We start from the raw sequence: 23898 nt of genomic DNA on the forward strand, positions 1-23898 counted from the left end.
TTTTTCAAGTTCAGAACTTCACTGACTTTAAAAAATTTGAGGCACACGAGATAATTGAACAAATTTAATAGCATTTATGAACTAAAAGCCAGCAAAAGATAGGCAGTTTCTGGGAGTGGTGTAATCCTTTGAAAAATAACATAAGTTTCAAGCAGATGTGAGGACTTTCTTGAATATGGTAGAGAATGGGTGTGAATACTGAAAGCCGTCAGTCTCACCAGCCTAAAGTACTTGTCATATAGTTTCCAAACCAGCTAGTGCCCAAAATCCAGTCCCAAAATTTGTATACAGGGTATATGAACTACCAATTAGTCCTATTACACCTTTGACTCCCCAAAAAGTATCTTCAAATAATCAGAAATCCTTCATCATCATTTGTAACCAAGCCCTGGAAATAAAGAAGTCTTCCTGTCCGATAATAGCCAACAATCCAAATCAAAGTTTTTAATTATATTGATGGGTTGTGGGAAATGCGGGTACTTGAGCTACCTATCCCTAGCAGTTTAAGGCCAATAGGCCGGCCGGTACCAATACGGTTCTTCCCACTCACTCCCGCTCTCTTCTGCACACTCCAAAACAAATGATGAATTACTCCCTTTTTTATTGTCTTCATTGTGCATTAGTGATCACTAATCAATTTGTTTCTTCTTTATGATATCAATAGAAGCCTTAAAAATCTTTCTATCAATGTACCAAGGCAGTTTATAATTTAGGATTGCAGTGTAGGTATTTGGTATATTAGCCATGTAGCAGAGGCGCTTAAGGGAAATAGTCTCCACACTCAATGGCTGACAATCAAGTAAGACATGCTGGATAGTTTCATCGGTTGAAAAGCAGACACGGCATAGAGAACAGTGATGTAACTTCCAATTAAATAACAAACTATTGAGAAGAAGGGCACCTGATTTCAGACGGTAGTATAGCACTGCGTGTAATCTAGTATGAAAAGGAGATAAAATCAATTTACTATGATTAACATAAGATCTTTGCCTAATAATGTCTCGTAAATTGAGGTCAGAGCGAAATTCGAGCCATCTTCGGAATCATCGTTGCGGGTAACGAGTGCTGATGTGATCGCTACGGGCAGCCTCGGCTGTTCTCTGGTCATGTTGGGACTTGGGTTTAACAAAAAAGCCTTGGCTGCTAGTAAATCAGCAGTATCATTATATTTGATGCCTTTATGGCTTGGAATATGTTGGAAATAAATCTGGTTACCTTTAGCCTGAAGGTTCAGAAGCTGTCTTCTAATGTTGAATAAGTCCTTATCATTGGTAATTTTATTAGTTTCTTTGAGCAATAGTATTGCCAATTTGAAGTCAGAAGTGCAAAGAATATTCTCATCTACGATGCTATAATCTTAATGAACATCTAGGGCCAGGCGAATGACACACAATTCAGCGGACAAAATTCAAGATCCCAAAGGAAGGGGTGAATAAAGGTTAAGGTCCAGTGATGGAATACATAATCCTGCTCCAGCTCTCTTACCCTGGAAAGATCCATCGGAATAGATTTTCCTGTGATTAGGGTACAACTTCGAAATATGTTCAGCAAGAATAGACAGGATCTCATAATTGGGAATTAGGTTTTTTTGAACTGGAATAAGTTCTGCTTGACAAATAGGAGGACTCATTTCCCATGGCATCAATAAAGGGGTTTTGACGCTTCAAGTCAAAGGGGTAGTGCAAACCCAGAGCAATTCGAATAACTGAATTGTGTGAAGATTCCAGGGTTTTAAACGCAGATGAGGGACGAATTGAGAAGGATTGGATACCAAATTCTAGATTAGAACGGATATACAATTTATGAAAATCCAAGATAATTTTAGGGTGGCATCCCCATTTACTTCCAGCAAGACTCTTTAGAATGCAGTGTCTCTGAATGATCAAGGATTTCAAAGAATTAATATGTACATGCCATAACATTTTATAATGTATCCATAGGCAAAGTAGCTTCACTGAATCGCAACACAGGATCTCACATGAGAAAATTTGAAGCGGGTTGGGGGATCTCTTAGGCAATTAGTAAATATAATGAATTTGGCTTTTCGTACTTGAAATTGGTAAACCAAAAGCTGAAGGAAATCTCTGAACTAATCTTATATCCTGTCGAATAAGGCTTTGAAGAAGTACAATAGCCTTTTCAGACTTCCAAATAATATTATCATCTGAATAAAGGCCAAACAACTAGTGAGATAATTGAAATTCTGAAACATACAAATTGAACCGAAGGGGACTCAAAATTGCTCCTTCAGGAAGAGCTCTGGTAATGGGACTAGTCTCTCCCCTATACTCATTAACATGAAAATAAAAACTTCTATCACTAAAAAAAGACTTCCTAAGACATATGAAAGAGTGCGGGAAATCAAGGTTAATTAAAAGATCGATCAGTTTATCATGGACTAAATTCCCATAGGCATCTGACCAATCAAACAGGACTGCCATTTTGGCATTTCGAGGCGGGTGATGTTATCCACAGAGCTATGTCCTTTTCTGAAGCCTGTTTGCTCACTTGGTAAGAAAATATTAATTTCAGCGAACCACTCGATTGTTGTTAGGATAAGCCTTTCAAGGACTTTACTGAAGGCAGGTAAAACAGTTATAGGTCGATAAGATTTGGGGTCACAAGATGGGTAAGAAGGTTTTAAAGCTGGAATTACCCGGGAAATCTTCCACGCGTCTGGGAACTTTTGACTTAACCAAATAAGATTATACAGACTTAAGAGGGTAGTATGAAAAACCTCTGGGGACTCAAAAATCCATTTAATATAAATACCATCATGTCCTAGGAAAGACTTGATATTAAGGTAATTAAGTGCTACACTGAATTCATCTTGGGAAAAGGGTTCCATCAAGGCCCTTTTATCTAAAGACGTATGAAGCAGGGTACAAAATGTAGGTCGAGTGGAATGAGAATCAGAGCGGTCATTCTTATAAATATCAGAAAATATTTTTGCTTTCATCTTATCTGAAGAAATTGGAGAGCCATCCTGCATGATAAAATATTTACGGTTATCATTAGACTGCTTCCCACTATTGAGATGGCTAATAAAGTTGTGAATATAAGAAAATTAGGGGTCTGAAGCTAATACCTGTACTAAAATTGGACCATGTGGACTGTTTAGCTTTCTTACATACCAATTTTACTTTGGCACAAGATTGCTTATTAGAAACTGCTGTTGATGAAGATGGATTCTTTAGAAACATTTTACGAGCCTTCCTTTTTGCCTGTACTGCGACAATACACTCCTCTTTCCGCCAATTCTTGGGTCTCTTGGGACCCTTGTAAAAATTTGGCTTAGTCAGGGGTATGGCAGATTTAGCTGACTGTAACAGGGTGTTTTTCAGGTTGCACCCAATAACATTAATATAACAATTAGTTGAGATGAAGCAAAAATTAGATTCCTTTAATATTTCCCGAAACAGGGGTCAATTGTATTTGGAGTTGTTAAAAGTTGGTATGTGGGGTTTGGGAGAATAGCATATATTTTGAATTGATGTTAGAATTGCAGAGTGATGACATTTCAGAAAGGGAACCTTTACCATCTGAAACTGATCATAATATGAAGCTGGGCCAAGTAGCAAGTCAATAGCATAGAAAGTATTAGATGAAATATAATACCGGGTTTGGAAATTAAAAGGAGTGAAAATCAAAGTATCTGTAATATTGGACAAAATGTTCTCTATACCTCTTCCTGCTTTGTTACTACAGGCTATTTGTTCCTAGAGTGGGCTATGCGCATTGAAATCACCAAAAATAAAGAAATAATTCCCTAGAAGTTCAGAATCCATACATATTTTGGATATCATTGTTTCCATATCGATTACACAATGATTCTATGACAAGATGATTACAATTAGCCAGGTAAGTATTATACCTATGACGTAAATTTCATAACTGTAAAGATTTAATGGTTAAGGGGTATGAGGGATTAAATCATGCATAAAGATGGAAACTCCTCCTCCCTTTCTATTGGTAGATTTATTTTTCGGGTAGCACTTGTAACCAGGCATTTTGATTTTCTTGAACTGATGAAGATTGGTCACTTGTAGACAAATAATCACGATTTTATTATTAATATATTGGATAAGATCATCGAGTTTATTTGAGTTAAGAGAGACACAATTCAATTGTAGGATCTCCAGCTTAATTACCATGAGTGGAGTTGAGTATATGACATGCTTGATACTTGGTGAGAATTGATGATAAGTCCTTTCCTATTTCTTCAAAGATAGAATTAGAAAAGTAGTGCTTAGCAATATCTTTAGTTTATAGTAGCTTTTAAGGCTTAGGGGAAATTTGATTGGATGATTTGGTCCACTGATGCAACATATTTAATCAGTTTTGACTCATGAGAAGCATCTCTATCTTGTATAGTTTTTGCTTGAGTGGATATATTAGGTGAGGCTGCCACTTTTCAGGCCATGATTTTTTACTAAATCTAGGATTTTGGAAAACTGGGCCTGCTTTGATTACATTAGAGTGCTCAATAAACTGCTGAGGGATGGATATCTAAATTGGAGTTAACTGAGCCTGATTTTGGTTATTTTTTAGAGTCCATAGCCAAGGGTTGGGTAAAAGGTTTGACATTGCTCCCTTGACCTCATTAATTTTTGGGAATGATGGTCCTTTGGAAAGCTTAGCAAGCTCCATTGCAACTATAGAAAATGTGACATCTTCTTAATGGGCTATCCTTAAAACTTTGGCCCTTTGGATATATTTAGGACATAAGCTTCGATCTGTAGACTGGTGATCACCTTCCCAGTTGATGCATTTGGGAGCTGTATAACATCTAATTTTACTAGAAACGGGGTGATTACGAAGACAATTGGGGCAGATTGTGTCAGAGGAAGAGCAGTACTTAGATCAGTGACTAAGCTTAAAACATTTTGAGCATTGAATAGGCATTCTTGGTATGTTTTATAAGCTTTAGGTTGACCAAAAGAAACAATGAGTAAAACTGGGTACTCACTGGTAAGAAAATAAGGACACTATTACTGTTTAGTAGCCCGTTAGCACCTGGCTTGACCATTCGATGGACTTCAAGGACCTCCAGAATTTCTCCCTTATTATTCATGAGACCATCTTTCAGGTAATCAGTTAATAGTTCGATTGGGATATAATACATCACTATTTTCTGTGTGTTTTACTAATGTGGACTCAACCATTCACGAGTAACTGGTAAATTATCAATTATATGTTGACTAAGAGCTTTGCAGGCATCCTTTCTGTCTTAATACGTAAATGTAAGCCATCTCTTTTAACGTTCAGAGTGAAACTACATCTTAAAGATTTGAATAGGTTCAATATAATGTTAGTGATAATTTTTGGTAGCAAACACTTGGTCTTTACTTACTGTTTGGGTAAAAAAGGATGATGGGTTTGCTCTTCATTTCTATAGCAGGGACTGTCTTAGAGATTTCTGTTATTTCAGGAGGGTTTGTGGAGGGCTTTTTGTATTTCTGCTTTCTATTAGCTGGCTAAAAATTATCATTGAGCTGGGAATCAGTTTTGGGGTTTGGTGACTCTGGGACTGTTATCATAGTATTATTCTGGCTCTCATCACTAGAGATGGGAGATACAGCAATAGCATTGGCAGCTATGAGGATGTAAGATTCTGCATACCAATTTAATGGTTTGCCCCCTTCCCCAAGGGGGCTAGGAGACAAGGATATATGCAGTTAAGGAAACAAAAATTCCAAAACCAATCCTACACACAATAAACTTAAAGGAAAAAGCAATAAAATACTTTCCCCAAATATAATAATAAAGGCTTAATTCCAATCACTGAGAAAGAAAAAAGATATGAATAATATAAGTTTTTCAGGTTGCGGTTGTTCTCTTAGATAACAAATCAGATAACATCTCTTTTGTCACCAAGTCAGTTGTTACTTGATTTGCACTTAATTTGCATGCTTAATTTGATTTGCAATTAATTTGCATGCTAAGTTTCAAATCTTTCTCTTCTGTATAATTAGGCTAAGAAAAGAGTGTTTAGGAAGATGCTACAAACGGATGGTGACGATGGGAGAGGGCAGGCAGCTCTTCCTCCTAGAAATGTGATGGGTAAACAATTATTATTATCCCCCAAATCTACGTAGAAAGAACCTGCAGCTAAGATAATTCTCGAACCGATGCTTTTGAACAACGGAGGCGACTTCTCTACAGATCAAGATTTTGCTCAGGTAGAGTTTATGCATTCAGCTTCAACAAAAGCAAATAGATCTATTGCTAAATCTTGTGGTACCTGAGCTGAAAGAGGATGTTGCCAACCAGCTTAAACAACAAAGCGTTTCTAAACAAAGTCGCTCACAGAACGATTTGCAAATATTTTGGTCACGGAAAATGCAACAAAGGTAAAGCTTGTACTTATGTTCATCCTTGCAAGTTTTATGCAGCTATTAAGTGCGAGAGTCAGAACTGCAGGTTTGATCACCCGAACCTGTGCAAGCATGGTTCGTTACGCCAGTGCCCTAACAAACATAAATACACCTTTGTCCAAACCATGAAACAGAAACTGCCTCCAAAGCAGTAACTGGCGAGGTCTCCAAATACCAACCATCCTAGGCGTTTCCCATTGAATAATCATAGAAGACCGGTTTCTAAGGAGAGAGGTATTTCCCCTTTGTATTTAATGTACCGTAGCCAAAATGCTGCTCCTTCTTTCTTCTCAGGTAATGGCCAAGTTGTTCAACCCAGCCCAGTTCTCCCTACCAACTGGAGTATGGCTAGCCACTGGCCTTCTCTTGGAGTCCCTGCAGCCCCCCGCCCGTTGTCCCAACAAGTTCTAACAATTTGGGAAACTTCGAGCATTTTTCTGCGATATACCCCAGGTAGATAAAAAGAAAGAAATAGCTAGTTCCTACGACCCTCTTTTCTCCTTGTTAATGCCCAGTCTCTAAGCAATAAAGTGACGGAACTTTCGACAAAACTAAATGACAATAGATGTGATATTTGCTGCATAACAGAGACGTGATCTGCCAATGAATTTAACGCAAAGATAAGAAATTATAATTTTCTCGTCAACAGTAGGCGAAACAAGGAAGGTGCTGTCGTCACACATGGAGGAGGAGTAGGTATGTACATTCGAAACGATATACCGCATCAGATATATGAAGGCTCTCAGACTACCAACTACGAGCTGTCGTGGGTAATACTGAGACTAAAAGTTCTTCCCTGTAAATTTTGCTCGATCGTAGTTTGAGGACTCTATTTTCCGCCGCGGTCAAGTTACAGGCGGGAGCTCATAGCCCATCTACAAGCATGTATAGATGAGATTAAATTGAGACACCCAAACAGTTCTGAGGTTCTTATGGGTGACTTCAACGACCTACTACGCAGCTGGATTGAACGGTCGCTAAGCTTGAAGCAAATTGTTCGTGAAAAGACAACTCAAAAGTCTGTCATTGACCTCATCTTCACAGATATTTCCGAGTTCTATAGTGATCCAGTGACGTTGCAGTTTTGGTAAAAGTAAAAACTTCTATGTGCACTGGTGTCCAAGGGAGGAAAAGAGAATAGGAACCAAGCGAATTTTTTCAAGCCGGCCTCTGACTGAGTCTGGAAAAGAGCTATTCGCTAAATGGGCTATTTCAAAAAACTGGAAAAGTTTGTACGAAAACTGCAATTTCAACGACATGTATAGAATATTTTCCACTAAAATACGGATAGCTTATGATGTGTATTTTCAAGAGAAGACATTCACAGTAAACTCAGCTGACAAGCCCTGGGTTAACTCGCGCCTGAAAACGCTGATACGCAAAACGCAACAGGCTCCATAAAAAGGAGAAGATAGGTGAAGCTTCCAAGCTGAGAAATCAAATGGTCTATGAATGTAGGTTGGCTGAGAAATCCTACGGTTCGAAATTAAACGAGCTCATGACCACAAACACAGCCGGTTACTATAAAGGAATACGGCTTCTCACTGGCTCCTCTGTAAGGCAAAGTGTAAGCGTATACGACCAATCTGGGAATAAGCTCGACGCAAACGCTATTAATAAGTATTTTGGTAGTATTTGCAGAAGCAATCCACCGATTTCCAATGTTCCCCCCTTGCCTTTTCCATCTCAAATACCTGTGATTTTCCCTCATGAAGTTGCAAAGGTTCTTGAGAGACTTGACTCCATTAAGGCACCTTACCCTGGAGACATTCCAGCAACCCTGTATAAAGGAAACGCAGACTTTCTAGCTGAACCTCTGACTGCCCTTTTAAACCAATGTATTTCGAGTGGTACCTTTCCGGATGATTTAAAAAAAGCAGTTGTAACACCAATACCTAAAGTTTCGAATCCAAAAGGGGTGATTGACCTACGACCTATATCTTTGACCCCTATTGTATCTAAAGTTTTCGGAAATTTTCTAAGGAAATGGTTACTAGAAGATTTCTGTGATAAAATAGATCCCTGTCAGTATAGATTTATCAAAGAATCTAGCACAGTACATTATTTCATCAAAATTATGGAAGAAGCCCTGGAGCATCTAGAAAATAAGATGCATTTGTAGAAATGTTGCAAGCAGACTTAGAAAAGGCTTTCGACAAATCAAGCCATCCAGTCAAAGACAGATTTTAGACCTTTTTTAATTCGGATAGTTTATAGTTTTTTACACGGACGGCAACAGTGTGTTAATGCTGATGGGGTACAATCGGATTATCTTGAGGTTTTCAGTGGAATACCCCAATGTACCAAACGGGACCTGTTTTATTTTTAATACTATGTAACAAAATTGCGACTTGGCATGAAAACAGAGCGAAGTTTTCAGATGATTTGTCATTGCTCATACTTCATAAGCTAGGATCCATGATTAGTACGGATGGCATAATTCGCCGTTTGGAGGCTGACTTTGAATAAAAACGGCTTTATAGGACGGCTTAATAGGAAAAAGTCAGCACTTATGAGAGTCTCGTTTAAAAAAAAAAAAAAAAGGTCCAAGTCAAAGTGATATAAATGTGCCAATTGTAAATAATATTACAATTTTAAGTGTGACTTTTAACTCAAAAATGTCATGGATGGATCATGTAAATAATTGTACTAAGAAGGCAAATATAGCGTTGCGTAATCTAGTCACAATGCGGCGATTTGGTTTTAGCCGTTTTTCACCATTGAATTTTTATAAACTGTACATTCTGAGTATTTTAGAGTATACTTGTGCTGTGTGGTAACTGAGGCTTAGTAAAGAGCAAAGAAATTACCTTTATACTGTGCAGAAACGAGCTACTCATGTGATATTAGGCCCGGAATTCACGATTTACGATGATAGCCATAAAATCCTAGGCCTACATGGACTTGATGCCAGGCGACACCAGCTTACAATGGCCTTTGGACAGAAGCTTTTGGAGTCAAGCAGGCATCGAGATTTGCTCCCTGAACCAGCAAGAACAGGGCGTAGTACAAGGCACCAGAATAAACTCAAGCCTTGTAAGCCCGTGGCTACCAACCGATACAAATTGTCTTTCCGACAGTATTTTGTGTCTCATTTTAATAAATAAGTAACAAGGAAGAGTGATTATTTAAATTATACTGTGTCTCATTTAATTCTTGTTATTTGACATAATAAATTCGTATCGTATCGTATTAACATTTTAAATGAGCAATAGCCAGTTATATCTTCACAAGAAATAACAGAACTTTGTTTTGGACAGAAGAGGGGACGAAGTTTTTGAAGAGAAAGGAGGATATAGCAATAGGGGCCGTGAGCTCAGGGGAAAATATATACCACAGACACGTTTTTCAAAATTTATATAGTTTCTTTACCTCCAAATGTCTGAACAAGGCCGACAATATATCTTCTTTTTTCCTCTCGGTAATATATTCTGGAAGTTTGAGCTTTCAAACAAGATCTGGGAGCATTTTTCAATATCATTATTTTTATAGTGCTTCTTTGCAGAGAAAAAGAAAAGCCTAGATAAAAATGTGAAACCCCCTCCCCTCTCGAATTTATTTTCTCTTAGTCTAGAACAGACTCTAGTGAAAAATTTGCAACCAGGGTTGATTTTCCGTTTGTTTTTTTAATGATGAATTTCGTAATAGTTTCATTAGTTAAGCCTTTTGGGAGGATTTAGAGACTCCAAGCATTTTCTCTATATTCTTGACACATTCCAAAACATATAATCGTACCAAGATTTATAAGGGCAGAGACCAAGTGTCTCAAAATACCACTTTATGCTTTATTTGATGAAAAAATTAGGGTAATTTAAAATAAACAAAAGGGTGGAAAGACTTTTACGTTCTTTCTATTTGAAAGCATACCTTCTTCATTTAATGTGAATGAGCCAACCAGAGCCTGAGACGAGCTGCTCTTAGGAGTGTCCAAACCACAAGATAAATGGGAAAAATGTAAAACTTCCATGGGCTCGTCATTTTTAATTTGTAAAGGATCCGCGATTTCTGGAAGATAAAGTGATTGAATGACACAAAAAACATTACAGAACAAATGGCGAGACAAACCGTGTAGTAAACTATGCAATGATCCCAGTGTTCATTCTCTCAAAGGAAAAACCTTGGCTTGAAAATTGCCTCGTACACATTATTTGGGCTATTATTGTAAAATTCAAATTTTGGAGAATACAAAAGTACTGCAAATTAATCAGTAGAGTAAAAATAACTGTTATAAAGTTTGATGATAAGTCTAGGTAACTGCATTACGCATATTATTGGTCGGCATGCGAAAAAGTTTAAGGTCAGCATGCGAAAATGTAGGTTGAATGATAAGTTTGTTCAAATTGTAAGTAAGTTAGGAAAAAAGTGTGTTTTCTTTAGTTTTGAATCTATTTGATTCTCAATACAATTAGAAAATCAGACGCAGAAAAAAAAGACAATAATTTTGGCACAGAAATGGTCTACTTGCCTAAACAGGGATGTTGTGTCAAAATCCTGAAATGGAGGACCTTTTGAAAGGACTCAAATTTTTTCGCGTTTACATTAACATTGCAAATTTTAGACAAGGAACCTCGCAACATTGAGCTGTCTATTTCCATTTTTTAACTTTAATAAATCAAAAATTATTAAGACTTTAAGGAATAAATATCACTATATGTGTATTAAACTATCAATAAACATTCAATTTTTTCAGTAAAATGTAAATTATTTTCTGGTCTTGAGAAGGCATGGAGATTTTTAGCACCGCTAATGTTAATTTCTGCTCGTTTTGAATTTGATTCGGTTGTTTATTATAATTTCTGTTCGTTTTTAATTTTATTTATTTATTAGTGGTGCTTTGTGGTAGTTTTACTTTTGGATGATTATTTGACTTTATTTCTGCTCATTTTTATTTAATTCAGCTATTTACTTTTCTTTGAGAAACTTATTTTTTGGGAAACGTTTTTAAATTAATTTCTGTCATGGAAAAAGAAAATAATATTTTATATCTTATCGTTTTTTTTTCTAACAGTTTGGCTTGTTATTTCTATGTAGGAGAAACATTTTTAAAAAATTTTGTAACAACATACACTCTTTTGAAAATCTTGACACAAATAGCATTGTTTGAAAGTTTCAATTTAATACCCTCAGTCGTCCAAATTGCATAACTGTGGGGAGTAAAAACACCCAATATCTTTAGAGACTTAGTTACTGGATCACTCAACTAGTCTAAACAAAATGACACTCTAAAAATTTTGATGGGATCTGTTAGGAAAATCAACGGGCTTGGGATGAAGGCTGTTTGCCCTCCAATCACTTTTAACTCTTAAAAAGGGTACTAGAACCTTTACATTTCAATCGAATTAGCTTCTTTAAAAAATCAATGATATTGCTATCTATGACAGAGCAGCGCTGCCTATGATATTGCTTATAAGCCCTTTTTAAAAGCTGCATATATACAGTTTTTCGTTTAAATGAAACTTTCCTTACAAGTTTCATCTTAGTACCTTTAGCGTCAATAGTTACAGTAATCGTAGTAGTAAAAATAAAAGTACACATAGTGCCTTCTGGCTAGTTCAAAATCCGCCACAACTTACCCTGAAAGATCTAGCTTAATAATGTAAAGTGTTCTTGAGATATTACTGTCACCCTTTTGATGATCTACATGCCCATAATTTGTTTTGATTTAGCTCAAAATCTGCCAAAATATTCCCTGAAAGCTTCACCTTAATACCCTTAGCTTGCACAGTAACAATAGTTGTAGCAGCAGTGGAAGCAGTAAGCACATAGCACCTTTGGTTTTCTTCAATATCCTCTTCAACACAAGCTGAAAGTTTCCACTTAATAATAAACCATTCCTGATTTGCTCTTTTGATAACCTATATGGGCATAGTCTGATTCAATCTGGTTCAATACAACTTCAATAATACCCAAATTTTTTTTTTGCCTTAATACCCTTAACTGTAGTAGCAGTTGTAGCATTAACAGTGGCAGTAATAGTAGCAGTAAAATTAAAACAGTAATCTAGCCTTAGTAGCAGTAGTAGTAGCAGCACTAGTAATAATGGCGGCAGTACTTTTAATAATAACAGTAGTAGTAGTATAAGTAAAAGCAGTAGCATTAGGATGCTAAAAGTGGCTTTTGGTTAGTTCTGCTTCCTAGGAGATACAAGACCTATTTTAGGGGTTTAGCAGAAGATTCTTCTTCTATTTCTCGTTGGGGCGGGGCCCATTTGAGAGCCTGCATACAGACGGCGTGTTGTGAATCAGTTTACCTTAGCCCCTAAGAATTCCTTAAAAATTTTACCTTCATACCCTTAGCCATAGTTGTAACAGTATTCACAGCAGTAAAATTAGCATTGGTAGTACTTGTAGGAGTATCAATAGCAATAGCAAGAGTAATAGCCTAATAGCAGCGGTATACATTGACGATATATCCTTTTGTTAACCTGTGTTTTCATATACTTCCTGAAATTTTCATCTTAATATTCTTATCCTTACAAGAAGTTGCAATAGAAGTAGTAGTAGTAGCATTATTAGCAGCATCAGTAGTAGTAGTAGTAGCGTGAACATATTACCTTTTGGTGAATTGATATTCCCCTTTAAGGTATATCTACCCTGTATAAATTTGCCGTGTAAAATTTCTTTACGCCTGTACTTCCTTGTACTTCAGCGCAAAATTAAGATTGATATGTCATTCAATAGCAAAAAGTATATTCTTGAGTAATTCGATTTTTCTTTTTTTTAATTTTTCAAAAATGCACAAAATCTTTTTGAAAAGTCTGGTCTAATTAAGAGTCTTGCATGCCTTTATTCTGAATCAAAATAAAGCAATATCTGTACAAATATTTTCACCACTACCTGGTCTAGATTATTATGAGGTCGAAATTGCAATATTTCTAAAATTGGTTTTATAGAAGCATATGGGGGTGGCATGAGGTGAAATCCGCGCCAGATTTCCCAGCATTAGTTAAAAAACGAACAGAAATTAAATAAAAAAACTAATTTTTTCAACTGAAAGTAAGGAGCAACATTAAAACTTGAAACGAACAGAAATTATTAGTTCGCCCCATCGTCAATGCCTTGCTCTTTACACTAAAGTTTTTTTTTAGTACTTTCAAAAGAGCAATTTATTCTAATTAAACGGCCTTTGTGAGTCAGGGGTCATACTAAAGAATTGGAACAAAATTCAGACTTCAGCGTAAAGAGCGAGGTATGGACGAGGGGGCAAACCCCCTCATATACGTAATAATTTCTGTTCATTTTAAGTTTTAATGCTACTCCTTACTTTCAGATGAAAAGACTGTTTTTGTTTAATCATAGGCAGCGCGTTAGCGCTGCCTAAGTAAAGAACGATGTGGGCACAATGTGTGTTTTTTTTTTCTTCTTCTTCAGCCGGGCACTTCGTATCGAAGGAGTTGTCGTAGAAACTTTGAAAAGGGCTCATTCGATTGGAAATTGGAGGGACTAGTGCCATTTTAATAGTCAAAAGTGATTGGAGGGCAACTAGCCCCCCCCCCACGCCCATCAGTCTCCTAAACACATCCACTCAAAGTCTTGTGATAGCCATTTTGTTCCGCGTAGTCGATTTCCAGATAGAAAATATATTTTTGAGGAGAACACTGCCCCACAACCCTCGGGGGAAGGGTTTTAAGTTATGCCCAGAGGGCATATAAGAACAATGTTGGCACAATGTACTATGTATTATTTTTTCCTTTAGAGCAGGGCACTTCATATGGAAGGGGTGGGCGTAGAAACTTCAAAAGGGGCTCATTCGATTGGAAATTATGAGTTCTAGTGCCCTTTTTAATAGTCAAAAGTGATTGGAGGTTAACTAGCCCCCCCCCCCCACGCCCATCATTCCCCCAAACACATCCAATCAAAATTTTGAGGGAGCCATTTTGTTCAGTGTAGTTGATTTCTAGATAGAAAATATGTTTTTGAGGAGGACATTCCCCCACAACCCTCAGAGCAAGGGTTTTACGCTATGCACTGGGGCCATATAAGGTTTTTATAGAAAGCGTTATCGTAGAAACTTCAAAACAGACTCATTCAATTTGAAATTCGAAGGGCTAGTACCCATTTTAATAGTTAAGAATGATTGGAGGGCAACTAGCCCCCCCCCCCACGCCCATCATTCCTCCAAACACATCCCATCTAAATTTTGAGATAGCCATTTTGTTCAACGTAGTTGATTTCCAGATAGAAAATATATTTTTTGAGGAGGATACTCCCCCACAACCCTCAGGGCAAGGGTTTTAATTTATGCCCTGGGGGCATATAAGGTTTTTATAGAAGGCGTTGTCGTAGAAACTTCAAAAAAGACTCATTCGATTGGAAATTCAAAGGGCTAGTGCCCTTTTTAATAGGCAAAAGTGATTGGAGGGCAACTAGCCCCCCCCCCCGCCGATCATTTCCCCAAACACATCCAATCAAAATTTTAAGATAGCCATTTTGTTCAGCGTAGCAGATTTCCAAATAAAAATATATTTCTAAGGAGGACACTCACCAACAACCCTCAGGGCAAGGATTATAAGTTATGCCCTGGGGGCACATAAGGTTTTTATAGAAGGCGTTGTCGTAGAAACTTCAAAAAAGGCTCATTCGATTGGAAATTCAAAGGGCTAGTGCCCTTTTTAATAGTCGAAAGTGATTGGAGGGCAACTAGCCCCCCCGCGCCCATCATTGCCCCAAACACATCCAATCAAAATTTTGAGATAGCCATTTTGTTCAGCGTGGTTAATTTCCAGATAGAAAATATGTTTTTGAGGAGGATACTCCCCCACAGCCTTCAGGGCAAGGGCTTTTCCCCCAGAGCCTTCAGGGCAAGGCTTTTAAGTCATGCCCTGGGGGCATAAGGTTTTTATAGAAGGCGCTGTCATAGAAACTTCAAAAAAATATCATTCGATTGGAAATTCAAAGGGATAGTGCCTTTTTTAATAGTCGAAAGTGATTGGAGGGCAAACAGCTCCTATCACGCCCATCATTCCCCCAAACACATCCAATAAAAATTTTGAGATAGCCATTTTGTTCAGCGTAGCTCATTTCCAGATAGAAAATATGTTTTTGAGGAGGACACTCCCCTACAACCCTCAGGGCAAGGGTTATAAGTTAGGCCCTGGGGGCATATAAGGTTTTATTGAAATCTTTGTCGTAGAAACTTCAAAAAGGGCACATTCGATTTGAAATTCAAAGGGCTAGTATCCTTTGTAATAGTCGAAAGTGATTAGCGATATTTTTTGTTTTTGTTGTTTAGACAAGTGCACTTCGTATCGAAGGAGTTGTCGTGGGAACTTCGGAAAGGGCTCATTCGATTGAAAATAGAAAGGGCTGATGCCCTATTTAATAGTCGAAAGTGATTGGAGGGTAACTAATCCCCCTTCCACTCCCGCCCTCCCGCGCCCACCCTCCGATTTGCCCATTATGTTTAAAAACTAAATGTTGCCTTAAGATTAAATCAAAATACGCTATGTTAATGCTAATAACCAATGAGATATCTCAGGAGTATCCCAAGAAAGACTGAGAGTATTGTGTTCAAATTTTTCGGGCTACTTCAGCTCTTAAAATTTAACCAAATCAAAATAGCGTAAGTGTATCCAAGCTATCAATGAAAGTAAACAGATTTTTTGCAAATGGTATCAAGTTTTCCATTTCAGGTCTACTAGAGGAGGTATGAAACAGTTCTATTTGTGTCCAGATTTATAAAAGGGTGTATGTTGTTAAAAATTTCTGAAAATTTTTCTCCAGCATACAAATAGCGGGTCAAACTATAAAGTATTAAAAAAAGAAAAGGTTTAAATTGTTATTTTCTTTTGTCCTGAAAAAACTAATTCAACATAAAATGCACAGAAATTAATTAAAAAAAAACTTTTTCCTCAAAATAAATTTTTAATAGAAATGTAAAGAACTCTACTAAACAAAAACTTAGCAAAAATAGAGTCTAACAATCTAACAACCATACAGCAACCACAAATCAGTATCAAAAAATAAATGAAACACAAAACAAACAGAAATTAAAATAAGTCAAACTCAAAACGAGCAGAAACGAATCTGACTAGGGTTCTAAACCCTATGATTTCTAAAAGCCAGAATATAATTTGTACTTTACTGAAAAAAATTCAAATGAATTTATTGAAGAAAATGTGCATTGTCAGTTTAATATAAATATGCTGACATTTATTCCTTAAAATCTTAATTAATTTTTGTTTTTTTTAATTTATAAAAGTAAACAAATTTAAATAATTTTTTTCAGTAAAATACAAGTTATATTCTGGCTTTTAGAAAGCATAGGGTTTAGAGCCCTACTCAGATTAATTTCTGCTCGTTTTGAGTTCGAATTATTTTAACTTCTGTTTGTTTTGGGTTTCATTTATTTATTGATACTGATTTGTGGTAGTTTTATGCTTGGTAGATTATTTTATTCTATTTTTGTTCATTTTTGGCTTAATGAAGTTCTTTATTTATTTTTTTTTCATGAAAAACTTATTTTGTGCAATAGGTTTTTTTGATTAATTTCTATTCGTTTTATATTGACATAGTCTTTTTCAGGTAGAAAGTCTGAGCCTCTTCTGAAGTTAAACAACCATCCCTTCCATAAAAACCTTAAATACCCCCTGGGACATAACTTACAACCCTTGCCCCTAATCTCTGGTGTTCGTTTCAACCCCAAAAGCCTTTTTGTATTATATTTAGACTGTTTTGAATAGAATGGATATCTCAAAATTCCTCTTAAACGCATTTCGGGACAATATGACGTGTGTGTAGGGGGGAGAGAGTAGCTGCCCTCTGATCACTTTGACTTTTAAAAAGAGCGCCAGAGCGTCTGATTACCAATCCAATGAGCCCCCTTCGAAGTTTATATGACCAAACTTTCTATAAAAACCCTATATGTCCCCAGGGCATAACTTACAACACTTCCCCTGAGGGCTGGGGGGATTTGTTATCCTCAAAGACATAATTTCCAGACCTTTCTAATAGGCTTAACAGAATGGCTATATCAAAATTTTTATAGGAAATTCTTGGGGAAATGATAGACGTGGAAGGAGACATTTGCCCTCTGATCACTTTCGACTAATAAAAAGGCACTAGTCCTCTCAATTTCCAATCGAATGAGCCCTTTTTGAAGCTTTTACGACAAACCTTTCAATAAAAACGTTATATGCCCCAAAGGCATAACTTATGACCCTTGTTATGAGGGCAATGGGGGGAGAGTTGTCGTCCTCAATAACATAATGTCCAGACCCTTCAAATACGTTCAGCAAAATGACTATATCACAATGTTGATCAGAAATTTTTGGAAAAAATGATGGGCATGGGGGGGGGAGGCTATTCTCCCTCCGGTCAATTTCGACTATTAAAAAGGGCAATAACCCTCTCAATTTCCAATCGAAAGAGTTTCTTTTTTTAAAGTTTTTACGACAACAATATCTATATGACACTATATGCCCCCAGGGCATAACTTACAACCTAGCCCTGAGGGCTGTTGGGGTTGTCATACTCAAAAACATAATTTCTAGACCCTTCAACTACGTTAAACAAAGTTACTATACCAAAATGTTGATCGGAAGTGTTTGGGGAAATGATGGGCATGGGGGGGGGCATTCGCCCTCCGATCTCTTTTGACTATTAATAAGGGCACTATCCCTCTCGATTCCAAATTGAATGAGTCCTTTTTGAAGTTTGTATGACAACGCTGGCAAAGACCTAATTTCCAGAACTTTCAACTACGTTGAAAAGAATGTCTATCTTAAAATTTCGATTGGATGTGTTTGGGGAAATGATAGGCGTGAGAGGGGCGTTAGTTGCCCTTCAATCCCTTTCGACTATTAAATAGGGCACTAGCGCTTTCAATTTCCAATCGATTGAGCCCTTTTTGAAATTTCTACGACAACTCTTTCTATAAAACCTTATATGCCCCCACGGCATAACTTACAACCCTTGCGCTGAGGGCTGTGGACGGAGTGTCATCCTCAGACATAATTTCCGGGCTTTTCAACTACGTTGAACAAAATAGCTAGGCTATCTCAAAATTTTTATTGGATGTTTTTGGGGAAATGGTTAGCATGGAAGGGGTGTTAGTTTTCCTCCCATCACTTTTGACTATTAAAAAGGGCACTAGCCCTTCAAAGATTCTATTACAATGCTCTATAAAAACCTTATATGCCCCAGGGCATAACTTAAAAACCCTTGCCCTGAGAAGTCTGTGGGGGGGGGGGTATTATCCTCAAAGACATGATATCCAGAACTTTCAACTACGTTGAAAACTCTCAAAATTTTTATTGGATCTTAGGGGAGCTGGTAGGCGTAAGAGGGGGGTTAGTTGCCCTCCAATCACTTTCGACTAGCCTATTAAAAAGGGCATAGCCTTTTCAATTTCCAATTGAATGAACCTTTTTAAAAGTTTCTACGACAACATTTTCAATAAAAAACCTTATATGCCTCCAGGGCATAACTTACAACCTTAGCCCAAGGGCTCCGGGGGGAGTGTCATCCTCAAAGACATAACATCCAGAACTTTCATCTACGTTGAACAAAATGGCTATCTCAAAACTTTGATTGGATGTGTTTGGGGAAATGATGAGCGTAAGAAGGGAGTTAGTTCCCTCCAATCACTTTCGACTATTAAAAAGGACACTAGCCCCTTCAATTTCCAATCGGTTGAACCCTTTTTGAAGTCTCGACGAAAACGCTTTCTATAAAAACCTTATATGCCCCCAGGGCATAAACGCTTTCTAAAAAAACCTTATATGCCCCCAGGACATAACTTACAACCCTTGCCCTGGGCGGTTTGGGGGATTTGTCATCCTCAAAATCATAATTACCAGAACTTTCAACTACGTTAAACAAAATGGCTGTCTCAAAATTTTAATTGAATGTGTTTGGGGAGATGGTGGGCGTGAGAGGGGGGTTATATGCTCTCCATTCACTTTCGACTATTAAAAAGGACACTAGCCCTTTCAATTTACAATCGAATGGTTTCTACGGCAACACTTTCTATAAAAACCTCATATACCCCCAGGGTATAACTTACAACTCTTGCCCTGAGGGCTCTGATGGGGTTGTCATCCTAAAAGACCTGATTTCCGGAACTTTTAACTACGTTGAACAAAAGGAATATCTCAAAATTTTGATTGCATGTGTTTGAGGAAATGGTGGGCGTGAGAGGGGGGTTACTTGCCCTCCAGACACTTTTGACTATTAAAAAGGGCACTAGCCATTTCAATTTCCAATCGAATGAGCCCTTTTTGAAGTTTCTACGACAACACTTTCTATAAAAACATTAAATACCCCCAGGGATAACTTACAAACCTTGCCCTGAGGGCTTTGGGGGCGGGGGGGATGTCATCCTTAAAGACCTAATTTTCAAAACACTATCCAACTAAAGACCGCTGATAACGACGAACGATGTTTTTCCCGTAAAAGACAAAACAAAACAAAAATATAAAACAAGAACAAACCCGTTGGCACCTGTCTTGTTACCTTCACACTAAGACTTTTAAATAAGAATAAATTTCAATGGTTGGCTTCGGCTCACCTTTTATTTTCCTTTTGATCAATGAACAAAGTCAGGATGAAATCTAAAAAGATGGATTTCAACACTAACTAGCGGATTTAATCAGTCGAGAGGTAAGGCATAAAATACCTTAAGCATTCTCTGAAAGTTCCAACTTAATACCCAAATCCATTCATAAGATTAGCCCTTTTGACAATCTGCATGCACATAATGTGTTTTGATTTACTTCAGATTCCCCTCAACATTCAGTTACATTTTCACTTTCATAGATGTAGCCTTAATAGTGGGCTACTAGCATAATAGTAGCACTGGTAGTAGTTGGAGCAGTAGTAGCAGTAATAGTGTAGCATTAGCTGTAAAAGTAAGAGTAGTAGCAGCACTATTAATAGCAGTAGTAACAGGTACATATTGCCTTTTGGTCAGTTGAAAATCCCCATCACGATAAGCCAGAAGTTCCATCTTGATACGATAAGCCGTTCCAAAAATATTGCTGATACACCTGCATCAGCAATTCGTGTGAACAAAGTATATTTTGATTTAGTTCAGCTTTCCACTTATCGTTTCCTCAGATAATCATTTCAATATCCTCATTCTTGGTAGAACTCACTACAGAAGCTGTAGTTTTAGCCGTAGTAGTGATAGCAGTAGTAGTAGTTGCAGTAGTAGTAGCCTGCAAATATTGCCTCTTTGGTCAATTGATAATCTCCCTTATCATTTTACGAAAGTTCAAAATTAATATACTCAGTCATTCCTGAGTGGCACCCGTTTGACAACCCGTATGCATATAATGTGTTTTGATTTAGTTCAGCATTAACCTCAACATTATCTGAAAGGCTTACCTGAATACCCTTCGTGTCTTTGGAAAGTAAAGGTCAAACATGTCCACTTTTCACAATAGCATATACTATATTTAAACAATGGACGAATTACCTAACATACAGCCCTTGCCCTGAGGACCGTGGGGGGAGGGGGGGGGGTTGGTGACATCCCCTAAGACATAATTGCAATAAAATTTTACTTACCTACAGATGTGAAGCTTTGGGGCAGTTTCAATTTTATTTTTTTATTAATATTTTCCTAAATTATAATTTCGGTTGGCATAAATTAGATTACCGAGGCATCATTATATCATCTTTGTTCTATTTTGAACAAAATACTTATCTCAAAGTTTCGTTCAGAAGTTTTTGGGGAAAAGAAGGTATTAGGAGGGGGACTGGTTGCCATCCTATCACTTTTGACTCTAAAAAGGGAACTAGAAATTTCAATTTCCAATCAAATACGCCTCCCCTAAAGTTTATACGGCTACATTTTCCATAAAAACCTTATATCCTCCCGGGCATAACTTACAAACCTTGCCCACAGCCTTTGAGGGGCTGTGTCAACCTCAAATGCCATGTTATTTGATGTTTGGACTATTTTGAACGAAATGGCTATTATGAAAATTTCTATCGGATGCTCATGCCGAAAAAAGGACGTGGGGGAGGGGCTAGTTGCCCTCTTATCACTTTTGACTCTTAAAAGGACACTAAAACTTCTCACCTCTAATCGAATGACCCTCCTCCGAAGCTTATACGACACCCCTTCTTTAAAAGCCTTGTATGTTAATTAGAGGCAACTAGTATGATTTTTAGATCTTGACCTGAGGGCTGTGGGGGGTTGATATTCCCGAAGACATAAATACTGGACCTTTTAACTATGATAAACAAGATGGTTATCTCAAAATCTTCATATGATGTGTTTTGAGAAATGAGGGGTATGGGGAGGGGGAGCTGGTCACCCTACTATCACTTTTGACTTATTAAAAGGCGTAAGAACTTTAATTTTCCAATCGAATGAGCTTCTTTTGAAGTTTCTACGATATCTCCTTCAATATTAAGTGCCTTGGTCAGAAAAAAAAGAAACAACATTGCGGATGTTCCCTTTTGACACCCTTTTCACCTTAATACTCTTAATCTTACAAGTAGTTACAATTGAAGTAGAAGTTGGAGTAGTTTAGTAGCAGTAGTACTAGCAGTGTTAGTTGTATTAGTAGTAGCAGGAATGTACCTTTTGGTCAATTGACCTCTTTAAGCATTCTCTGAAAGTTACAACTTAATACCCAAATCCATTCTTAGGATCCACCCTTTTGCGACCTGCATGCAAATAGTGTGTTTTGGTTTAGTTCAAATCCCCCCTCGATATTCTGTGAAATTCTCACCTTCATACGCGTAGCTTTAATAGTGCTAGTATCATAGTAATAGGGGTAGCAGGAGGAGCAGTAATAGTGTTGCATTAGTAGCAGTAGTAACAGTAGTGGCAGCAGCATTAATAGCAGTAGTAGCAGATACATGTTGCCTTTTGGTCAGTTGAACATCCCTCCCATCCCTCTCAACATTTCCTCAGATGTTCATTTCAATATCCTCAACCTTGTAATAAGTGCTACAGAAGCAGTGGTTTTAGAGGAAGCAGTGGTAGTAATTTACAACCCTTGCCCCTAGACTCTAGGGGGTTTTGTCAACACCAAAGGCTTTGTTATATAATTTTTGACTATTTTGAACAAATGGCTATCTCAAAATTTCTATCAAATATAATCGGGGAAAAGATGACGAGGAGGAGGGCGCTTGTAGTCCTCCAATCACTCTGGAGTCTTAAAAAGTGCAACAGAACTTCTGATTTCCAATTGAATAAGCCCCTCCAAAGTTTATAAGAGCATTCCTTCCTCAAAAAGTTTATATGTAAATAATGAGCAGCTAGTGTAACTTATGGCCTTTGCCCTAAGGGCTCTGGGATTGAAACGCCAACAAGTTTAGTTAATAAAAAACTAACAAAAACAATAGTTTTGGCAAAGAAAAATAATATGTGCTTTAACAGGGATGTTGTATCAAAATCCTGAAATGGAAGAATTTTGAAAGGGCTCAAATTTTTAGCATTTACATTCAATATTATAATTTTTAGACAATGAATGTCGCAATAATCAGCTGCCTCTTAGCTGAATTTAAATATATCGATCAATATAATTGTGTTTAAGGTTGTCTAGTGACTATTCATTTATTTATATTTTTTCTATATTAAAAAGAAAAAAAAATTAATTCATAATAATCTGCAAATAAAAAAGACTTAAACTATTTTGTGTCCAAAAAAAATTAGGTAGCTGATCCCCTCGTCGGAAGGAATAATCCCATCAAGTTTCACATGGACTGAGACAAAGTGTGTCAAAATGCCAGTTTATACTTCATTTTATAAAAAATGACCCAAGTGTAATATAAACAAAAAGAGGCTTTTGCACACTTTCTCTTTGAGAGCATACCTTCTTCCTTTAATGTAAAAGAACCGACCAGAAACTGGGACGTGCTGCAAGAATTGATATAAGGAGTGTCCAAATCATAGGATGAATGAACAAAATTTGGAATTTCCATGGGTTCATTAGTCTCAATTTGCAAAGGATCCATGATTTCTAAAAGATAGAGTGATTGAATGATGCATAATACACTACAAAAGAAATGGTAAGGAAAACTATACTAGTAAAAAGCAGAGACAACATCAAGTCAATAATGGCTGACAACTCGAGCATAGTGGAAGACAACTCAAGCATAATGTCTAGAAGACATCAAAGGAGACCAAAGGCCATCCAAAAAAGATTCAACTCTCTGTGGCTCTTACAATAGTTGCCACCAGGTCAGAATAAGAATCACTAAACTCTTGAAGTGTTTTTTTAATGTGACTGCTTTCTTCTCGAAAATGGCAAAAATTTTTTTTTTTTTTTTTTGAAAATCTATCTCTTTAGAAAAAAATTAAGGCAGGTCTCTTTGGAAAATACGAGGTTCGGGCATGTTATCGATGGTGATGCCATCAAAAACATGTTATGAATGTGGGCAAAGAGCACAGTCATCCGAATGTGGAGTAACAGAGGGTTCAGAAATTATTACCACAGTAAGCAGAAGGTTGGCGAAATGCTAGCTTTTGGCAGAGTGTAGCTAGGTAAAATATTTGGAGTGAGGGTTGTAAATTTTATTAGCATTTCGCCATTTTCGCGAACTTATTTTATTTAATCAAC

At 37.1% G+C, this 23898-nt stretch overlaps 1 protein-coding gene and 1 long non-coding RNA gene across 2 annotated transcripts in view; both read right to left on the reverse strand.

Annotated features, from left to right (window-relative positions):
- The window catches only part of LOC148952893 (uncharacterized), a 448257-nt gene that overhangs the window by 32933 nt on the left and 391426 nt on the right, over positions 1 to 23898 (reverse strand). The window lies entirely within an intron of this gene.
- Positions 293 to 23304, reverse strand: LOC148952895 (uncharacterized). The gene is made up of 3 exons (XR_016141682.1): positions 23152 to 23304; positions 10245 to 10382; positions 293 to 388 (listed from the first exon to the last, which is right to left on the reverse strand). It is a non-coding gene; the product is annotated as an uncharacterized LOC148952895 (long non-coding RNA).

Source organism: Artemia sp. Qi Xiang Cuo, chromosome 4, assembly GCF_049724085.1.
Source record: "Artemia sp. Qi Xiang Cuo chromosome 4, ASM4972408v1, whole genome shotgun sequence".
Classification (NCBI taxonomy): Eukaryota; Metazoa; Arthropoda; class Branchiopoda; order Anostraca; family Artemiidae; genus Artemia; species Artemia sp. Qi Xiang Cuo.